This window comes from Peromyscus californicus, unplaced genomic scaffold (genome assembly GCF_007827085.1).
Source record: "Peromyscus californicus insignis strain IS unplaced genomic scaffold, ASM782708v3 Scaffold_14__1_contigs__length_90479793_seg_2, whole genome shotgun sequence".
In the NCBI taxonomy this organism is placed as follows: domain Eukaryota; kingdom Metazoa; phylum Chordata; class Mammalia; order Rodentia; family Cricetidae; genus Peromyscus; species Peromyscus californicus.
In genome coordinates, this window is record NW_026294436.1 from 44818916 (window position 1) to 44844900 (window position 25985).

A 25985-nucleotide genomic window follows, 5' to 3' on the forward strand; every position below is an offset into this window, starting at 1 on the left:
GTCCCTTCAGTGACATGATTGGGCTTCGGCTCCACATATATCTTTACCGAGGGATTCAGGCGCAGGATACCTGTTCCCATCATTGGTTTGCAGTGAGTAACTCTCACCTCAGTGCATCAGAGCTTATCACATACAGGGGAGTCTTTCTTAAAGAGTTCAAAATATATTGGGATGAAGGAGCCCTATATCTTCCCTGTAGTCTGGAGCACAGTAGGGAGGAGGAGAAGAGGGAGATTTCTGTTCCCCAACCTTGCTTGCCAAGGTGTTAGTTATTTGACTCCAGATACCACAGTAATTAATAATGTAATAAGATGCAATTTGTAGGCACTCATGCCTGAAGGCCTCAGGTCCCAAGGCCCTTGGTAAAAGGGAAAATTAAAAGCATCCATAATCTCAAAGAGGACAGCCTGACCACAACTCATGAGGCTGAGCCTGGGCTCCCACTCCAGGGACAGCTTAGGCTTTCAAGCTCCTGAGAGGCTCATACCCCCCAAGCTGCAGCTTCAGGAGTATTGATGGGGGAAAAGGGAGGTAGCAATAGGCACTGGACTGCTGGCCTCCCTTTGACAGACTCCCAGCAGATCTGAGAAGTCTCTCACTCTTAGGCTCTTACCAGAAGCCAGGACAGATGGAAACTGGGATGTCAGCTTCAGCAGTCTATCAGCGGTACAAAAAGCCTTTCTGTCCTCCACTTTCTACTTCATAGGGCTGTCATTGGGGGAATGAGAACATCTACAAAGCCCAGTTGAGTTTACAAGTCGTTTTGTTTTGTTTTTCCCCACATGCATTATTTTCTGTATTCTTTAACAACCTTGGAGGGTTTGCCACAGACACCAACCTACCCATTATCTACTTTCAACTGTTTTTCCTCTGCCATCTTCCAAGTGACAATGTGCAAAGTCGAGACAGCTAGGGAGGTCAGTGTGACATAAGCAAGTATTGCTTGAGGGTGGAAGAGGGTCCCAGGAAAAATTCCTAAGGGTGCTGACTCAGTCATCGGTATTTTCTTTTGTTATTTTTTCTTTCTAATTTCTACCCAGAATTCAGACCTAATGGTTGGTGGTCTAGCAGCCATCTTGACTGATGAGCTGTTTTTGAAGTTGGAAGCCATGTGGCCAGGATGATATGACAAAAATAGTTTCATGTCTTCAGTGACTAAGGAGTTGTCACAAAAGCTTGGATGGTCTGTGTCAATTTTTCTTTACATGAGATGATAATAAATGCCTCCCTTGGTTAAGCCAATGTAACTAATCTTATGCAGGTGTGTATAATTAATCTGTCTTTCAAAGTAGAAAATCAGTCCAGAAAGGTCAACAAATTTGCCCAAAATGGCCCCTTCAGAAAAAGAAGAGGCTACAATCACACGGGTGATAGAGATCACTGGCTTTCCCTCCTCTTCCTAATGTGCTCTTTGGTTACAAAGACATATTAAGAATCAGAGTGTGTGCGTGTTCTTGGGGATTGAACCTTGGCCCTCGTGCTTGCTAGGTAAGTGCTTTACTGCTGATATGCAGTCCCCAGCCCCAGCCAGTGGTATTTTTCCGGAAGATCAAAGTATCTCAAGAGCTGCCTTAAAGAGCTGCCTCTCCCTGGAGTTTCTTTAATCTCCATGCTTTTTCAAGTCCTCTCTCCTACCTCTTCACCTTTGCCCTTTCTGCTTTTCAATGCTTCCCAAGGCCATTTGATCAATGGTATGAGTTGGGTTTGGAGCTCTGAATCTCAGGCCAAACACATGGAACAGAGGATGAGGCTGCCCCAACTGTGCCTTAGCCCTGGTGGCCCCAGTGTCTCACAGCTGCCCCACACCTGGAGCTGCTTCCTTCTTTGATTTCCCACCCCTTTTCCTGTCCTCCTGGCTAATTCCTGGCCTCCTGGCCTCTACTCAACTTCCTTTGCCAATTGGAATAACTGAGAAGTAGGCAACTGTACATTCATGTAAACTTCTCGGGCGTGCATGAGGGTCCGGCATTGGGATGACCAAGCCTTCCACATCAACATGAGCATATCAGCCAGCCTCTCCATCCAGAACACATACGCCAGAGAGAAAAGCAGGTGCAGGTCCTGGAAAGACAGGCAACTTAAAGACATGTCTTCATGTGCCTGGAGAGATAGCTCAGAGGTTAGGAGCACTGGCCAGTCCCCTAGAGCACCCAGGTTTGAGTTCTAGCACCCACATGGTCTTTCACAACCATCTGTAACTCTGGTCCCAGGGGATTTGATACCTTCTTCTGGCATCCTTGGCCACTGAATGTATGTGGTGCTCAGACATACATGCAGTCAATATACTCATACATATAAACTAAAATGAAAAAAAAAACAAAAACAAAACTACAAAACAAAAAAATGAAAAACCAATGTCTTTGAAGGATTGTGTAGTCTTTACCATCTTCTTATCTATCTACTTACTGAAAAATAGAAATACTGGTCTTTGCTCAGCAGGATAAATTTAAGAACACTCAGTCAGACAAGGGTGGTAGAAGATTAGAAGATGGCCCTAGGGAGCTGGGCTGGCCATCAACAGCACAGGAAGAGCAATCTGAGTTCTTTGCCTAGGGGAGGGAGAGGGGGGAGAGAGAGAGAGAGAGAGAGAGAGAGAGAGAGAGAGAGAGAGAGAGAGAGAGAGAGAGAGAGAGAGAAAGAAATTGCCTGAGTGCATGTAGAAACCAAAGGAAAACATCGGGTGTCCTGCTTTATCATCCTCTGCCATATTCTCTTCAGACAGAATCTCTCACTGAACCTGGATCTAGGTTGGTAGTCAGAAAGCCTCAGTGATCTTGCAGTTTTCCCTGTCTGCCCTTCCAGTTATTACTGTGTGTGACATCTGTATTTTTTATTTATTTATTTAATTTTTTTTTAGGTTTTTTGAGACAAGGTTTCTCTGTGTAGCTTTGCGCCTTTCCTGGAACTCACTCTGTAGCCCAGGCTGGCCTCGAATTCACAGAGATCCTCCTGCCTCTGCCTCCCGAGTGCTGGGATTAAAGGCATGCACCACCACCGCCCGGCTGTATTTTTTTTAATGTGAGTTCTGGAGATTTGAACCCAGGTTCTCATGCCTACATAGCAAGCATTCTTACCTGTTGAGCAATCTCCTCTACCCTGGGTAGGTTTTCATTTCCAGACATGTGGGGACGAAGTAGTGGAGTCTTCTCAAGAATGGAGGGCTCAGAATATGTAAAATTTTTTTTCTTTTAGATAAAAAAAATATGAGAGGAGACCAAAGTTTCACACAGTTTCTCACTCTTCATTTGATCTAAACACAGAGGAGTCTGATGTGTGGGAATCACCTACAGATCAACCAGTTGATTGAAACAAGCCATCATTAGAACAGCCAATACTGACACACTACTCACTGTGCTGGGTACTGGGGTAACTGCTCCACAAATAGTGACACATTCAAGCCTTCAGTGACAGCAAAGGATAATGCTATTGTGTGCATATTATAAAAAAACAAAACAAAACAAAACAATAACAAAAAACCAAGAAAAAAAATTAAAAAAAAACCACTAAAAGCATCTTATTCTCTTGCCTAGGGTGACAGATCCAAGGGAGTGGAGCTACAAGGGACATTGTAATCTCAGCCACTAGAATTTTGCTTCCCCAAAGAAGCCAGATTGGGGATCTAGAAAAGCATGGGGACAGGATTCCTTTGGTTCAGTCATTGGCTCTTCCACTTCTAAACATTTTTTTAAAGCATCAGGATAATTAGAACACCAATCTACATCACAAAAGGACTATGTGTAAAACAGATGGCTCACCTGCTCCATGATAACCCATTATTGTGGTATGCAAACTCTTTTTTTTTTTTTCAAACAGGTCTCATTTTCTATTCAGTGTGTTCATCTAAATCAATAATCACTACCAAGGAAGGAACAAGGCCAGATGCCCAGCTTCTCTACCATGTGAGAAGTCTCTGAGTGCTTCCCAGAGAGTCTTGTTGCCTCTCTTTGCTTAGAAAATAGCCTTTAAATTTTATTTTTAATTGAAAAAATTACACATATGCATGGTGTGCAGCATATTATCTTGATATGTGTAAACATTGTGGGCTGGCTAAATTTTGTGTGACCAAACTTTTCCTGGGGAGATGCAGCACATGTATGTACTCATCCCAGATAGAAAACCAGTGACAGACCAAAGTGTGGATCTCATCAAAGACTAACTTGGTGAACCCATGAGTTTTATTGGGGGTACTTACAGGAATATGAGGTGAGGTTACTTACAGAAGCAGAAATGACTCAAAGACAGCTGCATCAAGAAAACATATATGACAGTTCACAAAAGCCGGGGACCTGGAGGACTCTGTATAGCCTGCAGGCAACTCAACAGCTTGGAGAGTGCTCCTTCCCAGTGACTCAGTTGGTCTAACCATCACTGGGTGGCTTGGTTGGTTTCTGGTTCTTCCAGCATTTGGCCTGGTCTCAGAGTATTTTCTTTTGTAGCTGGGTGGTTTCCTCTGACAGAGAGAGGCTTAGAGAATCTGGTCAGTTTCAGGGACTTCCTGAAGCTATTTAGAGTTGTTTAACTTTCTGCTTAAAGAGCTTCCCTGTAGGATGGAAGGTTTTAATCTCCGAGGAAATTTACACAATACTAAGGGGGTCAGACAAGTATCATGACAGCCTGCCCTCATAACTCAGTTCAGAACCTGACCTTGGTCCCTGCTTTGTGGTATCAAGTAGGCAGATTCTGAGGGAAACCCATGAACAAAGGACAATCAGTCTCCAACACTCCCAACAGCAAGGTTGAGGAAGCCTATATGTGCAGTACCAGGCCTGAGCGGTGCATATGAGGCCAACCAGCTTCTACACAGTCAATAAGCTCAAAGTGATAGCCAAATAAGGACAAGGCCTGGGATTTGTCCAGGCCTGCCCCCAAATGGAAAAACTGTAGCCCCAATCAGCCCTAGATATCTCTGTTATGATATTCTACAACATAGATATCTCTGTTCTCTAATTGACTAGCCCTAGCCAATTAAAATGTGCTAATATAATTGCCACTTGCTTAAGCCAATCATATCTAAGATGACCTAACTGCCCTACCTAGGAACTTCCCTTAGCTGTGCTTAAAAGGAGCTCACATGTCCCTCTCAGGGTTGTCAACATTTTGCCTTTGTATAGGATGGTTGACCCCAACATGCTGGAATAATAAATACTCTTGTTGATTGCATACATGGATGGTGGTCTTTTGTGAGACTTCTCCAGGACCATAACAAATACTAAATCAAGGAAATTTCACATTTACTACCTCACATATTTACAATTTTTCTATGGTTAAGAACACTAAAAATCATTCTACTCTCTACTTGTATGAATGCAACTATTTTGTATTTTACAAATGAGATTATTAGGTATAAATATGGTCTTTTAAATGACAGTCCAGAAGAATACTGAGTAGCTTTTTTTCACTCTTTCTTGGCACCAGCCACTCAATAATTTTGTATGTATTCTTCTAGTCTTCTTTGTAAGCACAGAGCATATTTAATTAATTTTTATGTGATTGTGTTACATTCAATGTTTACCTTATGTATTTTGTAATATGTTACTCTCTAGAGTTCTGTTTTTTAAATGGCATTATGATATTCTACAACATAGTTATCTCACAGTATTTGTTACCAAAGCAGCTTAAAGAAGGAAAGTTTATTTTGGCTCACAGTGTGAAGGCACAGTCCTTCATGGTGTGGAAGCCAGGTGGTAAAAGCTGCTCTAGCTGTGGCTGTAATGAGTGATGGTACTCAGGCTCCCTTTCTTTCTCTTTTCAGTTAGGGCCCTAAGTCCATGAGATGGTGTTGTCCACATTCAGGGTGAGTGTTCTGTTCTTGGCTAAACCTCTAGAAATGCCCTCACAAACATGCCAGAATTATGTGTCCTAGATGATTCTAAACCCATTCATGTTGACAGTAATGATTAACCACAAAGATTCCCCCTCTGGTCAACTTTACATGCAGGCACATTAAGCTAAATAACATTCTACCCCTAATCCTTGAAAAGCCATCTCCTCATGCAAAATGTAATTAGTCCATCTCTAGAAATCACCATATTCTTTAACAGTCCCAACAGTGTTCCAAAGTTCAAATTCTCTTCTGAGACCCAAGACTATCTCTTAACTGACCCCTGTAAACTCAAAAGAAAGTTATATTCTTTTAATACACAATGTCACAAAATACACATTTTTATTACAAAAGGGAGAAATGGAGCATGACAAGGACAGATATGACAAACATGACTCTAAAACCCAACAAGGAAAACACCAAATATTCCAGCTCCATGTCAGACACCTGGAGCTCATGACAGAATCATCTGGGTTCCATAGAGCTTCAGCCATCCACTCCTCTGTCTTTACCACCCGAATCACACATATTCTAACTTGGTCTGGCTTTATTCTGTGAAGACAATGTTTGATGATTCTGGTATCACCAACACTCTGGAATCTTCACTGCATCTCAGGCTTTACCTTCTCAGTTTCACACAGTGGCCTCTCATGTCTTCTTGCAGGGCATCTAACTCTGTCACATTTTGCCTGGCTTCAGCAGGTTTCTGGAACTTTGGTAGAAGCTCCAAAAACCCCATAACTCTTGCATTTTGCATGCTGGCTTTGGCAGCATGTGTGGACAATGGCTGTCTTTGTTTGCCATTTGTTGCCAATTTGAGATATAGTCTTCCAGTATGCACCACAGCTATAGTGGCCGTTGTCAACATCTTAATAGCTGAACCTGAGAAAACACTTCTCTAGTTAGTTGGTTTTAAGCAGGAAACCACTACAGAAACAATCTCAATTCATTTTCCCTCTTTACAAATGAATTCACAACTTAGAGTCTTGGTGGGTGGGGTTTGTGATTATAAGTAAATGCTACAATTATTATTCTCATTTATATTGTTTAGTACTTAAGTGCAATTATTTTCATAGAATGGTCTTCTGGAAGTATAACCATCATCTTATTGCTCTGTATATTTAAATATTTTAATAACTTGCTGGGGGTGTCTTTCTGTATGCTGTGAATGTGTTTCTCTGATTGATTGATAAATAAAATGCTGATTGGCCAGCAGCCAGGCAGGAAGTATAGTATAGGTGGAATAAGCAAAGAGAAGAATTCTGGGAATAGAAGGCTGAGTCAGGAGATACTGCTAGCAACCACATGCCAAGGTAGAGACTTATAGAAATGGGTTAATTTAAGATATGAGAACTAGATAGCAAGAAGCCTGCCACGGCCATACAGTTTATAAGTAATATGTCTCTGTGTGTTTACTTGGGTCTGAGCAGCTGCAGAAGCCAGGTGGACACAGGAAAACTCCAGCTACAAGAACTACTAAGTTGTATGCTAATTAGTTTTGTCAACTAATGTGTCTACCAATAGGATTCAAGAGTTGCCATGTCTCACTGTTTTGGCAGTGTTTTGCATTCTCAATTCTCTAAGTATTTCTTTTCTATAGTGGGCAATAATAAGATGAAATTCTATACTCGTTTTAAATAAAGCTTCCCTAATTACATGATTGAGCATATTTATTATATGTTTGTTATATATTTGTGAACCTTTTCCTATGAAGTCTCATTCATATTCTATTCTGCTTCTTTGTTAGTTTTGGCTTTTATCTATTGATGTTTAGAAATTCTCTTTTGTAGATGATAATTTTTCCTATTGTATTATGTTGTAAAAGTTTCCCCTTAGTCTTTCTATTTTGTCTCAATTTTGTTTCTGTTATCTTTTGATTTATTGAAGATTAGAATTTTCATGGAAGTGCCCTCTCTAATTTTCAAATTTATGCAATTGTGGCTTGAATGAAAATGAACCTCACAGGCTCATATATTTGTATAATTGTCCCCATCCCTAACCTGTTGTTGGAACTGTTTAGTAAGGATTAGGAGGTATGGACTCATTGGCAGCAGTATATCACTGAGGGTGGGCTTTGAGATTTCAAAAGCCCACACCATTTCCAGTTAGCTCCTTCTGCCTCCTACTTGCTGATAGGGATGTAAGCTCTCAGCTACTGCTCCAGCACCATGCTTGCCTACCTATTGCCATGTTCCTTGTTATGATTGTCATGGACTCTAACACTCTGGAACTGCAAGCCCCAAATTAAACTCTTTCTTCCATAAATTGCCTTGGTCATGGTGACTTATCACAGCAACTCAAAAGTAACTAAGACAGCAATGTTCTAGATTTGTAGACAAATATAAAAAATAATATAAAATTTTGTAATCTCACCACCAGCTTTATAAAACCTTAACATGTTGCCATATCTAATTACCTCCACCATCTTATAGTTTTAACCCATTTAAAAGCCAATCAAAAGAGGTTTTGATGGTAAACTTCAGTTGCATTGACTAAGATAGTTTGTAAATGACTGTGTTCACTATTGCTTCTTGTGGTTTACATCTTCCCACTGGTTTTATCTTCTTCTAAATGAAGTATATTTTCCTCCTTCTCCCTCCATCCCTTCCTTCTTTCTTTCCTTCTTTTCTTCTTCCTTCCTTCCTTCCTTCCTTCCTTCCTTTCTTTCTTTCTTTCTTTCTCTTCCCCTTCCCTTTCCCCTTCCTCCTCTTCTTCCTCCTTCCTCCTCTCCCCTCCTCCTCCTCCTCCTCCTCCTCCTCCTCCTCCTCCTCCTTCTCTTCTTCTTCTTCTTCTTCTTCTTCTTCTTCTTCTTCTTCTTCCTCCTTCTTTCTTCTTCCCATCTTACTGTATAGACCTGGCTGTACTGGAACTCACTATGTAGAACAGGCTGAACTCAAACTAACTGAGATTCATATGCCTCTTTCTTTTCAATGCTTGGATTCTTGATAGCTCTCTTACTGAGGGTCTGTGGATGTGAAATTCTCTTAATATTTTTATTAACTAAAAAGTATTTTACTCCCTTAAATAATAGCTAGGGTAGACAGTGAACTGCCTATACCCATATCCTTATTCTCAGAAGCAGAATTAGAATACTTATTTTATTGCAAAAGTCTCATGTTCAGCAAAAAGTCTACATTTTCCAGGCTGTCATTGCTCTGACTTGAAAGAGATGTAAGCAAAACCCCCAGATCAATGGTAGTGCTCAAGGCAGGATGGTAACTTGGCTAAAAGCATCATATTTTTCCCTTTTCCTTCTTTCTTTGAATGTAGAATCTTTCAGAGGACGTACATGCTGAGGAAGGGAGGCTAGATTAGAGAGGATTGGTCCTCAGGTGCAATACTCCTTAGTAGTCTTGACCTGTCTCTTCTAAACCACAGTATAGATGGATTTTTCTTTGGGCTACCAGCTCACAAGAAATGACACAGAGACTTATTATTAATTATGAAATCTCAGCCTTAGCTTAGGCTTATTCCTAATTAGTTCTTATAACTTAAATTAACCCATATCTTTTATGTGACTCAGTTACCTTTACCCTGTACTGCTCATCCTGCTTCCTCTGTGTCTGGCTGGTGACTTTGCCTTTCTTCTTCCCAGAGCTCTCTCTGTCCAGAATTCTCACCTATACCTCCGGCCTCGCTATTGGGTGTTTAGCTTCCTCCTAAACCAATCATAGTGACACATCTTTCCACGGTGTAAAGGAATATTCCAAACACCACTGGATATAAGAAAGTGACCCGTCTGCCTGTCTCACCTCAGTCTCTGTTAGGACTCTTATGCTAACTGCAGACTCTGGGTGTTTATTTTTCTTTCACAGCTTGAGGTGATGTTTTCTTGTCCTTTGTTATTTGTGGATGAGAGTCTGTTGGTACTACCATCTTGTAGGGCATTCTTTAATGTGAGTGTGAGTGGATTTGTTTTTATTTATCTTGCCAGGCACTTGGAACCTATTTTATCCAAAGATATTTATGCCTTTATCTTATTTTAGAAAAGTGTTAGTGATTTTTCTCTTTGAATATTGATTCTCTGCCAATCTTTTAAATCCCAATTTTTCTGGAATTAAATAAATGTTAAAACATTAGATAATTTTTTTGTCTTTTAAGTGTCTCTATCTCTGTGTCTCTGTCTCTCTCTCTCTCTCTCAGTAAATTCCCTAACCTCATTTTTCAGATTATGAAATCCATCTCTAACAGTTTCCATTCTCAGAGTCAGAAGTGCAGTTGTCTCACTGTGGAGCCCGAGCTTGTGTTCACATGGCCTATAAAAGTGTTTCGATCTCAAATTTTTATTACATGTATAAAATTCAATGAGATTTTTTTTAATTTTCAGGATTTCTAATAAGTTCTGTTTCTTGTCTGTCTATATTTTATTAATGTCTGATTAAATAACAACTTATTCTGTTTAATATGGAAATTGTGGCTTCACTCTTTCTAAAGACATACCAAAAGCAATGTGCTTAAAAGTCTGTCCCACTGTCATGTAAGTGGATATATTAAGTGATTTATTGTCTGTATCAGCTCTTATTTTCTTCATATAAGTTAGAATTTTGAGTTGAAGTTTCATCATAGGAGAAGCTTTTGTTTCTCTGTTTTCCCCTTTATTTCACTGTATGTTTGGTTCCCTTCCTGACTAGTACTGCCACAGTACACAGTTCCTCTAAATTTGAATTTCAACTTAACTATAACATTTCAGCACAGGTATGTCTCGAATACTGAATAAAATGTTCTTATACTATAACATGATTTGTCATTTATCTGTAATTCGATTTTAATGATATCATGCATTTGTGTGTGTGTGTGTGTGTGTGTGTGTGTGTGTGTACATGTGTGCATACATGCTTGTCTGTGTGCATGTGTATGTGTGTGTGTGTGTGCATGTGCACAATGTGGGTGGTTTGGTTTATTTGCCTGTGTATGGGCATGTGGTAGCCAGAGGTTGGTATTAGTGTCTTCCTTAATCAGGCAACACCTTATGTATTGAGATGGGGTTTCTCAAAGATTACCAATTTCACTCATCAGCTTGAACACTGAGCCGTAGGGAGCCTTCTGTCTCTCATTACCTCACTGCCCAATGCCTGGGCTGGGGTTATAGGTATGCACTGCCAAGTCTCGCTTTCACCAGGTGCTGCAGATTCAAACTTAGGTCTTCAAGCTCCCACAGTAAGTTTACAGGTGTGCATTGCTGAGTCTTCCATTCACCAGGTGCTGCAGATTCAAACTCAGGTCTTCAAGCTCGCACAGTAAGCACTTTCCCCACTGAACCATTTTCCAAGTCCTGATATTCTGCATTTTTGTTTGCTGATTCTAGATATCTGATATTTGATTCTCTAGAACTCTACCTAAATCCAGAACTTAGAGAGATTTAGGTTATAGTCCACGGTAAAGTTTTGATCATCAACACAACCTCATCAACACAACCACAGCAAATAACAGCTGAAAAGCTGCCTATTAAAAGAGTTTTAAGGAAACAACAGTAATTAAGGACAATTGTTATTCCCCAAGGATTGAGAATTCCCTTTTCTGGAGCAGGACTTCTTTTTCCTTTTTCAAATGAAGTTCTGCCCTTCAACTCTCCCTGCAGCCCCAGAAAAGCATTTCCCCTGGAAATGTCACCATGTGTACCATTTGTCAGTTGACTCCACCCAGAAGGCACTGGATTTGTCACACACACAGGCCAACAGAGATGTGAGATCAGGAGGCATTTCCTGTGCCCAAAGAGTTTTTAATCTAGTCTGAAGGCAGGCAAACACAGACAGAAAGATGGAAGGGAGTTTACCAAACACGAGCAACAGTAGCAGCCAAGCAGAGAGATGCTAGTGTGAGCGAAGCAGTGGAGCAGACAGTATCCCACAGAGAAAGCATTGCTTACTGACTAGCTCCTATGAGCCATCCAGGTGACCTCACTTAATTCTCAGTACAGTTTCAGGAGGCAGAATTTATCATCCTGACTTTGTAGGGGAGGAAATTGAGGCCAGAATGATTAAGTACCTTGCCCTATATCACATGATTAATAAATAGAGCTTCTAACCCCACACTGTTTTCATAAACCCATGGGTCAGTGCTGGAGAGTTAAACTGGGAGATGTTGAGAGTGAAGGTCAAGTAGTCTTGGGTGGGTTTGAAGACTTTACGATGTGATGTGAGGAAGATGCCACACCCCTATCATTTCCCAGCAGCTTGTTTTGTGCTCTTCTAGAGGATGCCCTTGGATGAATCAAAAGGCACTAAAATTGACCCAGGTTTTAACAGGAGAGGAAATGAGGTCAGAGCTTGGGCAGTCGGTGCTGTAGCTGTCTGTTTAGGTGACTATTCCCTCACTTCTTTGGGCCCTAGACTAATTCCAGAGGGTTTATAGTAATTTGAATCACCACACTAAATGCTGCTATGAAATAAACCGTGGTTGGCTTTTGATGGATTTGCTTAGAAAGTGAGTTATTATGCTCTGAGAGAGCTGGGTACCGTTAAGTTTTATATCCTTGAATTGGGAATGGCTGTGCTTCCTCAGAGTAGCAGAGAGGCCAGTAACTTATTTCTGTCTTTGCAGATATATGTCAGTGAGGCTGATGGCATTGCATGCTATCAACCTATGCTAACACACAGTTTCTCTCTGGCATCTTTCCTGCCTCTCTTGGGGAATTGGGACATGAGGTGTAGGAGTAGTATTTGCCATGAGTTGAGATTGCAGGCTGCCTGCAAGTGAGTTGGAAACTCCTCCATGCTGCCAATGTGGAAAATAGAAAGGTTTGTGGAAGTTATTCTGAAGGCTGAATGGGGGGAAATAGTTAATTGTTCTGGAAACAACTTGGATAATTAAACAGGTGAGTTTGTTAGCTTGCACTAGAAGTAAAGGACAAGTTAGGAGGGCATGTGGCTCTCCCTCTAAAATCCTTGAGAAAGGCAACAGGGAGAAGTAAGCCTGAAGAGGGTAGACTTTAAATTATCCACACTGCTACTCCCCAGTGGTGGCATGGGTGAGCAGGTGACCGAACATCTTCATAATAACATCTTGTGTTTGTGCGTACATTGTAATTTTCTATTTCCATCCATTCCTTCTTTCACATTTGCATTTATTCAGTGTTTGTTGAGAGCTGATTTTGTCTCAGGAAGGTTACAGAACTCATGATACTCCGAAGATACATTCCAAGTAGCAGGTGCTATAGGAGTTGAGGGTGCAGCAGCAAAAAGCAAAACCTGCCCATATGAAACCTGAATCCTAGTACAGGAGACAAAACTTAAATATGTCCAAATAAGCCTATGCAGGCTTTTTGAATAGTAATAAGCACTGTGACAGAAAGCAGGGCAAGCGCTCTGAGCAGTGTGTGTGTGTGTGTGTGTGTGTTTAGAGGTTAAGTAGGATGGCCCCTCAGCAGGGATGGTCTTTGGTGGACAATGAGAATTGCTGAGAATATTTTGCAAATATATTGGGGAAAAATAGTCCCAAGCTGAGAAAGCAGCATCCGTGAAGGGTCTGACCCTGAAGGAATCAGAGCTGCCTGTGGAGGCAGACTGTTCTGAGGGTAGGTAAGGGTCCTGAAGTCATATAAGGTTGCTTCAAGAGCACTAAAAGAGAAACGATCAGTGTTGGGCCAGTCTGGTGGTGAGGGAAGAGGTAGATGCAAGCTGGTGGGCTTTAACCTTGTCAGAAGGGCAAGAAACTTTCCTGAGAAGGTTTCTTGGCGCTGAGATCTGAAGGTTGAATCCAAGCATAGGTAAAGATGCCAGGGCAGAAAAAAAATCCAGCCCATAAATAAATGGGCTTCTTGTTGTAGTAGGTCAAGTTTGAAGCTTTAAAAGAGGATTGTATGCCTGGGTAAAAGCGAGGGGTGATGTGAGGCTGGGATGGACAGGGTAGAGACCTCTGGGGACCCTGTAAGCCATGTTGGGGATCTTGGGCTTCTTTTTATGTGATGGGAGGTAGGGAATCACAGAATGGCTCTCAGGAGAAGCAACACAGTGGACTGTGTGTCTCAGAAAGTTCCCTGGATAGTAATGGAGAAGACTCCATGTTCCTATTGGACAATCAGCCTCCAAGGGAGACTCTCTTTCCTCATTCTCTTAGGAAATAACATCTCAAAGGGTTGAAGGGGCCCCTGGCAGGACATACCACCTGGCTGATGGGAGGCTATAGCCACAGTGTTCTGTGCCTTTTCTTCATTGCCCGGAGAGACAGCCCCAGCTTTTTGAGTTGAGTTGATGTAAAAACACAGCTCTCACCTGAGAGAGAATAAGAGAGTTTATTCTGGAGTCAAGTAGGAGTGGCCATAGCCCAGGAACATGGATTCAATTTGCCCCAAATACCATATTCTAAAGTAGTAACCATTTCATGAAGGTTTTAGAGTAACAGTGAAAAAAAAATGTGATAAGTCAAGTCACTTTTATTTACAGACTTATTCTTATTTATGTGTGTGCATGTGTGTGCATTTGCACACATATTCAGGTGCCTACAGAGGCCAGAAGTGGTGTCCAATTTCCCAGAGCTGGAGTTACAGGCACTTGTGAGCCACCTGATCTGGGTGCTGGGAACTGAATTTTGGTCCTCTGCAAGAACAGTGAGTATTCTTAACCCACTGATCCAGTTCTTCAGTCCCCTCAAGATTCTTTTAAAATGAATTGGTGGGTCTATCAGGCAGTGGGTCATAGAAGAGCAAGGCCATCTCTGTTACAGGCTCAGATGCTACCTGATAAGATTCTTAGCCTTTAGCTTGGTAGAAATAGGTATCTGTACACACTAAAAATACTTACCGAAGGGTCACAGGCTGGATTTTAGGTCAAATTCAGAAGTGAGTAATGAATGGCTGGCTATTAATGGGGCTAAAGACAGCCCAAGATAATTTGGCTCCAGACTCAAAATATCCCAGCATGTTACAGCTGTGGAAGTTTGAGCCAGTTGCCTATTGTAATCTTTAACATGGATGCATCCAAACTTTTTTTCCCCTGGAAATTTCAGTTCACACTAGAATATATAGTAGTGGCCAATATGGTCACCACCACCACCACCACAACCACCACCACCACTACTACTACTACTACTACTACTACAATTTGGTCATGTTGTACCACAGCTTCTTAACCACACTGTAGGTCATTGCCTTGCCTTTCCATATACTATATCGTTGACTTTACCTAATGTCTAAGTTACTGTTTGTTGCTGTAAAGAGGTATCATGACCAAGGCAACTTAGGAAGCATTTAATTGGGCGTTTGTTTATAGTTTCAAAGGGTTAGTCCATGAACATCATGGCAGGAGCACGGTGGCAGGTGGGCAGGCATGGATGGCGCTGGAGCATACACTCATATCTGATATGTAAGTTGTAGGCAGAGTGAGCTAACTGGGCCTGGAAAGACTTCTGAAACCTCACAGCCACCCCAGTGACACACCTCCTCCAACAAGGCCACACTTCCTAATCCATTCTAAAAATAGTTTTGCCAACTAGGGACTAAGCAAGCATCAGATATGTGAACCTATGGTGGCCATTTTTATTCAAACCATCACACCTTGGGTTGACAGGCTCCTAGGATGCTCATATAGACTTCATTTCCTGTCCTAGTCAGCATTTTTTAATTTATTATCTCTTTTCATGGGGTCCTAGAGGGTTATCATATTAACTAGTATCATTCATTCCTGTGAAAATCACTCATTCATCCATTTACCCATCATCCATTCTCCTTCAGAAAAGTTCGATATCCTGCTGGAAAAATAGATAAGAGAACCAGCTATGAATGTTTAAATGGATAGAGTGTTTGGAGAACTTGCTGAGCTGTCTTTGCTTGCTAGAGACCTGGGCAGGTCAGGGCTTGGGAGGTTGGCAGGGATTTTGGGTGCTGCAAGAAGGGAATGGATGTAGAAAGGCTTCCTAATGGTGCTTGTAAATCAACTGCACTTAAACCCAGTAAGAGATGCTGTGTGAAAAATTCCTCTGCTTAAATCCATTTTGAAGTGGGGAGATAGGTCAGTGGGTCTAGTGCTTGCTGTGAAAGCATGAAGATTTGAGCTCAGGGATGGTGGGGCTCTCATATAACCCAACCACAGGAGTGTGAGAATAGGCAGATCCCAAGGCACCCTGGCCAGCCCACCGAGAAGAAGCTAAATCATAGGTTCACTGAGAGGCATTGATTCAAAAAACAAAGTAGAGAGCATTAACTTTCTGGTGCCCACAGAGGCTGATGACAAGGAGTTATAAGAGCGGGGAGTGTGAGGTTTTCAGTAGTTACACAACAAGAGGCCCCCACACTGGTGGATTTGTGCACCTCCAAACTGCATGAAGACAGAGACCCTGAGAGCAGGCCCTCTAGAGGTTGGATTCTTCTAGGCTGCCTCTCATCTTCCTGCTCCTCCCCAGTGGACTTTCACCAAATCTTTGGGAGTTAGCAAGACTGTTCGATTATTCTCAATTGTTATCAGTTGCTATGGGCTGTGTTTATTTGTTTACTTATTTACTTTGCCAATCAAATTCAGGTTTATTGACAGGACCGAGCCTGCCTGGGGCTCCCTCACCCAGCCCACCATGGTGCACTGAGAAATAATGAGTTCCTGAAGTGTCAGAAACAGATGTGGAACTGACATCTTCTCCTTCCTAGTGTCAAATTCAGCACTTTTTCTGCCTCCCAATAAATTTCCAGCTATGTTCCTTCCTCCCTCGCCCTCCCTCCCTTCCCTCCTTCTCTTCCTTCCTCCCTCCTCTCCTTCTCTTCCTCCTTCTTTTCACCTGTGGGCCCTCTTAGGTAATGCACAGGCTTCCACTGGGACCCCAACCTGTGACATGATCCCCTCTGATGGATGAAGTGCAGGAAGAATGTGGCTTGGTGACCCTGCTCTAGTTTTTCTTTCTTAAGGAAGGCTCCAGCTCTCAGCTTCTGAGAGAACCGAAAGGGTGAGGAGCCCCAGGCAGGAGTAGGCTATTAATTGCTTCTTGCTGAGGCAGTGACCTTTGTCTGCACAGGGCGTCCTGAAGCACGTTTCTTTCTTTCCTTTTTTTCAAATTCCATCAGAGTCTGGAGCCTTTTCGAAAGCTATCTTGTTTCTGAATAGTATATATTGAACTTTCTGGCTCTAGAAAAGTCAGAGTGGGGTTTGGGGATTATTTAGAAAAACAATACAAGGTGAGTCTGGGCAGGCTAAGGAGCATTTCAAAATATAGGTACGATGGGCATTGTGGAGAAATAATCAGTTTGGGCTGAAATACAGGATTATATTAAAAGTGGCAGGAAATTTATTTATTCACTCAACTAACACAGGTGAAGCTCTTCTATAAGGCAGGCATTTGTGCTAGGTCCCGTGCTAGGTCCTGGCCATGCTGGGCTGAGCCACTCCAGGTCCCTGCTCTGGAGGAGTCTATACATTGCTCGGTAGTGTGGTGTCTGGTGACCATGCTAAGGAACCTGACATTATCCCAAGGATCCAGGGACTCTCTGAGAAATTTTAAGTAGGAGGGTGGTGACTTGATCTGTTTTTCATTTTCAACACTCTGGAGGTCAGTATAGAGGTGATTTGTAAGGTGCAAGACTCTTGTGAACTCATTTGGATGTTTTTGTCACAGTCTGACTGAGAAATGATAGGGCTCCAGGAGAGGCTGGAGCAGCAGGTACAGAGGGAACAGATTTTACAAGTACAGATAGTGACACTTGGAGTTTGGGGTTAAAATGATTGTAAATCCCTTTATCCTATAGTCTACAGATGGTTAAAGAACCTCTGTTCGGTCATTTTAAGACTTGGCAAAGTCCAAGTGTGACTTCTCTCTCTGACTTCCTCCTGAGAGTTCCATCCATCACTTAGAAGCAGCTGCCTTGCCTTGTGGATGAAGGACCGAAAGTTATCTCTTATTTGATCTCACAGAATCTCAGGTTGGACATTTTCTTTTCTTTTCTTTTCTTTTTTTTTTTTTTTTTTGGTTTTTCGAGACAGGGTTTCTCTGTGTAGCTTTGCGCCTTTCCTGGAACTCACTTGGTAGCCCAGGCTGGCCTCGAACTCACAGAGATCCACCTGGCTCTGCCTCCCGAGTGCTGGGATTAAAGGCGTGTGTCACCACTGCCCGGCTCTGGACATTTTCTTCATGACCCTCCCATCTAACATCATGCAAGCTACTAGCCCCTTCTCTAGACTCCCAACAAAGAATGTTTAAGTACCTAGTTGTGAGGAAATTACCCTCTCCTGTGGCTGTACTTGGAAGCACACTGGTCTCGGAAGCCTTCTTTCCGGAGTTCCACTCAAACCTGCCTCTGGTAGATTCTGTTCCTTAGTAGTTCTGCTCTAGGGAGTCCCAAAGATAAAACCAAACAAAATATAGGGCGGCTTGGAAAGCTCTGATGGATAATGAATTCTCATCCTAGAAGCGAAATCAGCTTCTGAGAAGGATGTAAGTACCCATGTTGGTAAGTACCCTGCAGTGGGGGCTGGGCAGGGTGGACCACTTCTCCCTGAGTCACCTGAGCTGCTCCAATCAGAATAAGCCTCAGAAAGACACTGAGAGTACTTCTCTGTCTAAACCTGGAGATTTAGATCCACTCTCCTTAGCCTCCATACCCTGCTCTTCTTGACACCCACAGTGACCCAACAAGACCTTGTTTGTTGCTGGTCATGTCTTACTCCTTCCCCTGAGATGAGGATGAAGAGCTAGCCTCGGTGATCGGCACCCTTGTCCTTGTCCTAAAACCTATGCAAACAGCCTAATTATCTGCTGTGCCAGCTCAGAGGCAAACACTTAATTGGCTGTAAAGGAGTATGAGGTCATGACCTCTTACTAAACTCTTCCCATTAAGCTCTCATGTTTGCATAGCACCATGAATCTGGCTCATCAGTCCTCCAGAAACTTCTCCACTCTGTCCCTTTCTGGGAAGCCAGTTTGCTTTCCTGTGTTTGACTGGCAGGTGTGTGGGAAGAGGCCTTTCCCTCGACCACGGGAATAAAACATGTGAGTTGGTTCCTTTCCATTGCCACTCACTAGAGGACCGATCTGCATTTCCAGGTCAATTAGCCCTCTCCTCCTCAGGTCACCTGTGACTGACTGCTTGGACCGTCCTCTACCAGGCAATGGCACATCAACACATTGCTTGAAGGCCTCTGGGCCCCCTCCTTCTTACAACCTGAATGTATTAATGCAGATGTTTGCAGCAGGGAGAAAGTCTGTAAAAAGCTCCAGGTAAACGTGGATAGTGACAAATGTAACAGCTACGCACAGAAGCCAGGTTTCAGAATATAAAGAAAACATGCCAGGGGAAAAAAAATGAAATAGAGGGAAGGATTAACAACAACACAAAACACAAACACGTTGAGGCTGTAGCTGCATCACAGTTTGACATGGAAAAAAATAAACGCTATTAGAAATGAAGAAAATGAAGAAACACTGAGACAGCGCTTTGCTGCTACTTACAATGAGCTGACAGACTGAACAAGAACAAAGAAGGGTTAAAGAAATACGTGATCATACATGAGAAAAAAAAGTAAGAAGAAAAAGGAAATATAGCAAAAAAGAAAGTCTTGTCTATGGAAACAGAAAACAGCTAAAAAAATAATGAAGTTGTAAACAAAGTCTACTGACAGTAGAAAGTGTCCCAGTCATTTTTTTTTTTTTTTGTGGGGGGTAAAGATTTTAATTTGTATAGAAGCTTCTTTCAGGATTAACTACCAGAGGCAACAGTGCTGTAAAGGTTTAAAGACAATGGATATACCATGTAAATAAAAAGAAGAGAAATATAAGTGTAAACAGCTGAGACCTTACAGTGTAAACTATAGAGCAAGGAGGATTAGAATTCAGCTTATGAGATTCTTAAAACCAATGTCACGTATTTACACTTTGAAACTCCAATAAAGGAAAAGGAACATGTACTCCTGAGTGACAAGGCTGGGTACTGTGGGTGACAGTGTGCTGCCAGCTATCTCAGAGATGTGAGCCTATTAAATCAGCAGCAAAAATACTGTATAGAATGAAAAAGAAACTATTGTAAATTATAAGATATGGAATGAGAAAATCAGGAGAGCACTGTCTAGTCATTCATTCTGAAAACTCTGATAGTTGTCTATTCTGTGCCTGGCACTGGGCTTTTTTGCTGGTAATTTATTCTAGCAAGTATTGTTTTGTCTCATAATGTCGATTTTTAAGATGCCACAGAACTGGCTTAATCACAAAATATAGGTCATTGGGAGATAACAAAGTTTCTATAAATAGGCTCTAAAGAAAAAATATTTTTTTTTTTGGTTTTTTGAGACAGGGTTTCTCTGTGTAGCTTTGCGCCTTTTCCTGGAACTCACTCTGTAGACCAGGCTGGCCTCGAACTCACAGAGATCCGCCTGGCTCTGCCTCCCGAGTGCTGGGATTAAAGGCGTGCGCCACCACCACCCGGCCAAGAAAAAATATTTTTAATACACAGCAAGTGAAGTATAGGGAACCTCAGCAGGGAAAAGGAATTGTGTGCTTTCCAGGGATCATGAGAAGCAATGTGGAGATCACCCCAGACTAAATAACTTAAAAGGTACAGCTTTATATGTGTAGGTGGATTAGAGGTGTCATTATTGAATAGTAAAAAGAAAATAGACTCGTACAGAACTTGGAGGGGAGTTCATTTCTTCTTTTCTTGAACTAATATTTTCAGTAATAAGAATGGCAGGTTAGGATCCACACAGATTTAAAATGCCATCAAACAGAAAACTCAGAGGAAAAGGACGTGAGTGGGACACTCACATCTTTAATATAACAAGTCTGAGTTCACAATGTACAAAGAGCCCAAATGCATCTATAAGAGATGAACCCAAACATCTATTGAACTTGTGGCTCAAGAGGGTGAATGGGCCATAAACACAATAGGAAAGTTAGTGAGGAAGAAAATCACCTTGTTCGTAATCAAAGAAAGAAGGGAAAAAAGGGTACAACTAATCCATGTTGAGTATCTGATAGTGAAAACAAGCTAAAATAACAGAACCTAGTGATGTCCCTTGGTCTGTAGATGAGGACTCTTTGACATCACTGGTGGCTCTGTCAGCTTTCTGGAGGGAAGCTATGAAGAGTCTTCCAGTCAGTCTCCCCTCCTGAGGAAAATGAGGGAAACCCCTGCATACCAACTAGAATACACAGAAACATTGCTGATAATTTTGAAGTCAAAATTCTCAAAACATGTGGAGTGTTTATTTAGCAACTTCAATTTCATTATGAGTTCTAAGATTCATAATCCCAATAATCACAAGTTGAAAGTTGTTTGGATACACAGAAAAAGTACACACAGTATGTTCAAGCTGGGTATGGTGACTCAAACCTGTGATCCTAGCATCAGGGACGTTGAGGCAGGAGAACTGTGAGTTTGAGGATAGCCTAGATTATACTGTGAGACCCTGTCTTAAAAACCAAACCAAACACAGCATAAGGTCCACTGAGCATAAATAACTGCTTATTTTTATGTGTAGGGTGTTTTGTCTGCATATGTATATCCATGTACCATGTGCATTCTTGGTTCCTGGAGAGGCCAGAGGAGGGTCCATTCCACATGACTGGAGTTACAGAAGGTTGTCTGCCACCATGTGAGTGCTGGGAATTAAACCCTGGTCCCCTAAAAGAGCAGCCAGTGCTCTTAACCACAGAGCCAGCTCTCTAGCCCATATAAGTAACTTTTAAATTAAAAAATGTATTCATTATTATGTGTGTATGATGTGCATGAGTGGGAATGCACACACGTGCCATGGCACACCGTGGAGATCAGATGATAACTTTTGGGAGTTGGTTCTCTTTTCTGAGTGGATTCTGAGAACTAAACTCATACCATCCAGCCTGCATAGCAAGTACTTTTATCAGCTGAGCCATCTCACTGGCCCTCATACAACTAACTGTGAACTACACGTCTTGTGGAAAATTACGGAAGTCTAGGACAAAATCTGGCCTTCACTAAACTTTTATCCTCACCATGCTGTGTGCTGTGCAGCACTTTTTGTGAGACTGTCTCATTTAGGCCATGCTAGAGCATGAGAAATAGGTGCGTTAAGGACGCTGATGCACGCAGGTAAGTGTCTTGTCTAAGGCCATGCAGGCAGGGAATGGGACTTGAATTCTGGGGTCCCAGTTATTCTTGAGACCTGCCTCCTATTTATTCTTTGAGTGTCTTTTTACAGTAGGCCCTGGACTGACTCATATTACAAAGCTGTGAGGAGGCCTGAAGATGCTGGCTGCACCCCACTTCAGGGTGAAATATCTCTACCCCAGTTTTGGGAATACATACTACAGCAAGGCTCTCTCCTATCCCCCACAGGTCCTAAGGTTCTATCTAAGTGGACTGACTTCTTGCTTCTCCCGCCTGTGACATTGACAGAAGGGGGTCCAGTTGCACACTGTGGAATCACATGTGTATATTTTCCTGGGACTGCCTTTTCCAGTGAGGCCACTTCTGAAAGACTGAGCCCCATGCTGTTCTCTTCAAACCCACTCATTTCTCTCATACACCTCCTTCCTTTCCCGATGAATATTTTGCACCTTAAATATACCTTAAAATGATTCTAAACCCATTATTTTGACATCAGGCTCTCTGTCTGAGCCAAATGTCTCCTTGAAGGGCTTTTGCCTCCCTGCCTCGCCTCCCACTCGCTTTAATCACATTCAAACATTCAGAATAGAAGCACTTCTGGGCATTTCTATGTGGGTTTTTTTTTCTGGGATGTTGCACTTGGGGTCATGTGGCAAGAGAAGGCTGGCCTGAGAGGGACTCTCCCCAAAGTGATTAGCAACCAACCTCTGCCCTTTGGGGAGCTGCCCTTGTGCATATCAAGCTGTTGTAGGTCCAGTCCAAAGTGCTGTTGGGGTAAACACTTGACCTCAGAGCCTGAGAACAAAAGCCGTGCAGTCTGTGGCGTGTTTCTATATGATGCACAAGAGCTAAGAGTGTTTAACATTTTTAATGGTTAAAAAAATTAAGAAGAGGTGGTGGAGGGAGAGAGAAATACCTTTGTGAAGTTCACACTTCCACATCCATAACTGCAGTTCGTTGAGGCATAGCCAACTGCCAGCTTTCTTTGTAAGGAACAGCTTGGTTAAGCATGTAGAGCAGGCGCTATGTGACCCATGCTGCTTATTTTTTGTCAACTTGACACAAACTAGGGTCACCCAGGAAGAGGGAGTCTCAACCGAGCTAACCGGCAATGGTGTGGGTGTTTGAAACCTTACAGCCAGGGCCCAGTGACACACCTCCTCCCACAAGACCACACTTTCTAACCCTTCCCAAATAGTTCCACCAACTGATGGTCCAAACGTTTAAATATATAAGCCTATGGGAACCGTTTTCATTCAAACCACCACAGTCTCCATGAGTTTGAGGCCAGCCTGGACTACCTAAAGGGTTTCAGGCAGTTGGAGCTACATAGTGAGATCCTGTCTCAATTAAAAAAATAAATCCAGTGTGATTTATAGGGCAAATCAATTAATTAGCTGGGGCTGAAAAATCACCTGTAATTAATAAAAGACTAGCATCATTGAATTGAAAGCTTTTGGAAAGTGTATCCTTAGAGTGAACACAAAGTAACGGTGGTCCAGTTGGGGGCCAAGGTTGCATATCTAGCTGGCATCAGAACTTGTCAACTATGTGTAAGAGTCTACTATATAGTACCAGTTTTGAAAGCATGAAGGGGTCATGGAAAGCAGTTCTCATTTCCATAGCCATGTCATTACCACTGGTATTTGTTTCCCAGGGACCGTCTTTTCCATTCCTGGCCCATGGAATGGGTTTCTGCAGAGGAAACATTTGTGTATTTATGACCATAGGCACTCTGTAACCTGTGGCTTCAATGGATCAATGGAAGTTGTCTTCAAAGGACTTAGTGGTTGCCCTGACAGCATGGGCAGAATGGTTCTAGTGTATTCTCAGCATTAGTGATATGTCCTGGACTCCAAAGGAGTTGAATTCACCCCCATCGTACAGCAAGTGCCCGACTGCTGGTCTCACTGGACAAGGAGACTATTTACCTCTCTATTTTTCTAGAGCTCAAACCAAGGCCTAGCAGTCAGTCAAGCACGTCATTCTTCAGCTATATCACCACCTTCCCTTTCTTTAATCTCCTGTTTCCTTGGAACTCTCAAAAAGTTTTCAGAGAGAGAGAGAGAGAGAGAGAGAGAGAGAGAGAGAGAGAGAGACAGAGAGAGACAGAGAGAGACAGAGAGAGAGAGAGACAGAGAGACAGAGAGAGAGAGACAAGACAGACCTTGTTCTCAGCCCAGAGAGTTTATCTTACAAAGATGTCTCAGCCAGAGAAAAGAGAAATAAGATGACTCATTATAATAAAGTAGATATTTTGACAAGAAACATGTTAACATCTTAATGAAAGCCCTAAGGGGAAATTTGCATAAAGCAGTCTCTTTGTTGCTTAAAAAAGCCACAGATGCCTTATTTAAAAAAAAAAAAATCAAACCCCAATTTTGTCAAATATTCAGGCTGGGAGTGATTTAAAAGATTTCCTTATCTCTTGGGTTGTTTTTTTTTTCCTTGACAGAATTACAGATGCTTGGAGGCCCTTCCCTCAGCCTGTCCTTCTGGGAACCAGAAGCAGGGAACACAGTATGACTCCTTCCCGACTCTTAATATTGGGGAAGGATGAGAGGACTGGGGAGCTGAGACCTAGGACTCCATAGAACAAGAAACTTCTTGCTTAGGTCTCTCGGTATTCCTATACTCACCCACTTTTTTAGCTCCACCCCCCCACAGAAAAACCCATCCCCCAAAACAAAACAAAACGCACCCATACACAGAATCTGTTTTTTAAGCCTCTTGGAATTTGTCTTTCATTTAACGTCTGTCCAACATTTTTACAGATTATTGCTTTAACAGCCCCATGGCAGGGAGCTCCCCGCCCCTTAAGTGAGGGTGCTTTATGGACCTGGATTCTAGCTTTCATCAATCTTTCTAGTCATGCTAGCAATCCTCTGGGTTAGCATGCATTCACTGTTTCTTATACCCCACAGTTCTAGATGATCACATGCCTTCAAGGAGCCCTAAAGCAGATAGGTACACTGGTCACAATCACATACCAACATTAAATTACGTGGCCCACCTCTCCTTCTGGGCTCCCATGACATCACAAGGAAGCATAGCCCTTGCACAACAGAACATTTCCATCAGGGGAAACAGAGGACTTTCCTGTGCAGCTGCTGCTCAAGAAGGAAAAGTACAGCCAGGTCTTTATTGGCGTGTGAAGTCAGTCACCTCAGGGTAGAAGGTGGGATGGTACCTATCATTCTTTAGAGAACTTGCTGGATTCACAGTGTGCATCCCTCCTGAAGTCTCTGGCTAGGTCACCATAGGAAGTCTTAGGTAGATGTTTACAACCTCTTGATTACATGATGTCCAGGACATGGACATTGTTAGGGGTAATAAGAGCAGAGACTTTTTTGCTAAAGGACAAGGCATTTGATCACCAAGGATTCCCTGGAAAGGAGAAGGAGAGGGGTCTGAAAAGAACCAAGTTAGGGTTATTAGTCTTGCCCAAAGTCAGGGGGAAGCTCAGAAAGGTGTGGGTGCAGAGGTCTTATCCCTTGTTTATTCATCTGTCCATGCCCCTACCCTAGTCCTCATAAGTCTGTCTGTCAGCTGCACCGGTCCGGTGGGTGCCTTTTGTTGTTGTTGTTTTTCCAGGGTGCCTGTGGCATCACTAGAAACCTGACTCCAATGGCGGCCCTGGCTGTGTTACTTGCTACCCACACTGTGGTTGGCCTGCATCCTGACCCATACTGCATCCCTAGTCTGTTCAGAGATTCTAGTGGAAATGGGAAAGAAAGCAAATGAATTAGGTGGCTCTTCTGTGGCCTAGATCCCAGGGTAGGACACCTTACTATAGCCTTCTATATAATTAGCTTTGGATAAGAACCTTGTTCCTTGGGTAGTTGGAAGCCCAAGCTGAGCAGGTCCACAGAGGAAAGATAAAGTGCTTGTATAATATTTGGGGCTCTGCTTGATGTCAAACCAACAGTAGTGTTAATGTGACTTTATGTATAAGTTAAAAAAAAGGGGGGTTACAGTTCTCTTCCCCACCCCATTTAATGTGTTTTCTTAGTTCATGATAGCACAGACAGAGCACCAATGTGGCCCTCAGAACTTGATCTCCTCACTCCCCTCCCTCCTCCCTCCTCCTTACTAAAGGGACAGCACTGCCAACTGTGGCTTTACTGTCCTGAGGGGGATGCCAGACCTAGAAGCATCTTAGAGGCATGG